Below are 1,976 nucleotides of genomic sequence, written 5' to 3'. Positions count from 1 at the left end.
CCTGAGCCCATGGGCTGCTTGCAGCTGCCAGGTCATCTCCCCTGGCCTCTCTGAACACCAGCCCAGCACTCTCCTGGCGTCCTGGGATTTCATCCTCAGCCCGCTCTTCTAGGACTCTTGGGGACAAATCATGCAGGCCTGCTCATTGCAAAAGCTTTTTAGTAGGAGCTGTTCTCAAAGCATCTCCCTAGTCGCTGAGAGATTCGGGAGTTCTCGGCCTCCTCGGGTGAGAGGAGCATGTCGCCCAGCTTCTTTCCCCATGCAGAACTGAGTTATTTATTGACTCCTCCATCCTCTCCTGCATCATTAATGACACTCTTACCATCTCCGGTCGGGGCCTCTGCTCTTGGTGCTATTCCCTTTGCTCTTAATACTCTTTGAAAGCTCCTAGTAATCCTCTGTCCTGGCCCCTGACACGTTCTCCCTGATACCGTTAGCTTCCCTTGCCAGTCCCCGAGGCCTCGTAACTTCTAATGGAGATCCAGCGCTTGTCTTCAGCCCCTTTCTGCTTGCTTTCCATGGCTCCCTGCTGCCCTCGCCCCTAAGCTGAGCTGGGCTTGGCCAAAGCCACGGTTGGTGGTTGTGGGCCCCTGGCTGCTCGCCCCCGATACACGCCGTGGCATCGCACAGTGGGGCTGCCCTTCCAGCCGCCGAGCCCAGCCCCGCTTGCTGCTGCAGCCGTGGCCCATTCGCCCTCTCGCCGGACACGCTCCGTTGTAAAACCCGCTTGGTGTCCTGCTGCCGCTGCGCTCGGCCTAGGCCGCCTCCACTCCCACTCGCTCCCCTCAGCTCTGTCCGGGGCCTTTGGTGCCGGCTCTGGCTGTAGCTCGAGCATCTCCTGCCTGCGGGACGCGACTTGCGCAGCAGCCGTCCTGCCTGGCGCTGAGCCTCTGCATCCTGCGCCGAATGAGCTGCGCTCCCCTGGTCTCCAAAAGCAGCATCCTGTGCTCCCCGACGCTCGCGGCTGGCTCTGCCTCCAGGCTCAAGCATGGAGTATCCAGGCCCTGGACGAGGCCTTGCCAGTGCCTTGCCCCGTGGCAGGTGCTGCCAGGACACACGTGGCCCTGACATGACCCAGGACATGCGTGCCCCTTCCCCAGTGACGTGCGCACCAGATTGTGGCCCTGGGGTCCGGGCAGGGGTGAGCTGGGGAGCAGCTCCAGGCTGGGGAGAGCAGCATCTCCTCTGGGCTGGGTGCCCCGACCTGCCGCCGGCCCGGGCCCTGGGAGCCAGCACAGCCGCCCGCCCTGGGCGGGGCCCAGACCGTGCACGCAGGCAGGCAGGCAGCACCGCAGCCTGGCCCCGCTCTGGGGGTGCCCCCGGCCATGCACACGCATGCCACGGAGGTGGCAGCCCATCTCCCCGCTGCCTGGGAGTGGAGCAGCCTCCCTTGGGCTGGAAATTGTGTGTTTGTCACCACTATTTTGTCAGCTTGCGCAATTCCCCCGAACCCCTATAATCTCAGTGCCAATCAGCCCGTAACAGCTACCTTGGCGGGGAGCGATTTCCCAGCCAGCCCAGGGCTTTGTCACTCGGCACAAATATTTAATCAGACGCCTATAATCATGCTGTCAACGGCGCCCTCCCCGCCGCCTGCTCTCCCCACTGCGCCGCGCTGCCTGGCTGCGGCGGGGGGTGGGGGCAGCACTCCCGGCCCTTCCTCCCAGCCCAGGGCTGCGGTGCCTGGCTCCTGCCCTGGGGCAGAGGCAGCTGCAGCTCCAGCGCAGTCCCAGACGGCAGGGCGAGGCAGGGGCAGAGGCCAGGAAAGCGAGCGGAGGGAGCGCGGCCTGGCCTGGTCCACGAGGTCTCGGCCTAGCACCGCTCCACATGCCGCCTGCGGGGACGTGCCATGAGCATGACCCAGCATCCTGCAGCAGGGTCCGGCCCATGCCAGGCGGGGTTGAGCGAGGCGGGGGCAGCATGTGCACCGGGGCACTCGGCGCAGACACAAGTTAGCGGGAGCTGCCGAGCCGCGC

The sequence above is a fragment of the Alligator sinensis genome, unplaced genomic scaffold (assembly GCF_000455745.1).
Source record: "Alligator sinensis unplaced genomic scaffold, ASM45574v1 scaffold781_1, whole genome shotgun sequence".
In the NCBI taxonomy this organism is placed as follows: domain Eukaryota; kingdom Metazoa; phylum Chordata; order Crocodylia; family Alligatoridae; genus Alligator; species Alligator sinensis.
Note: the sequence above shows the minus strand (reverse complement) of the source record.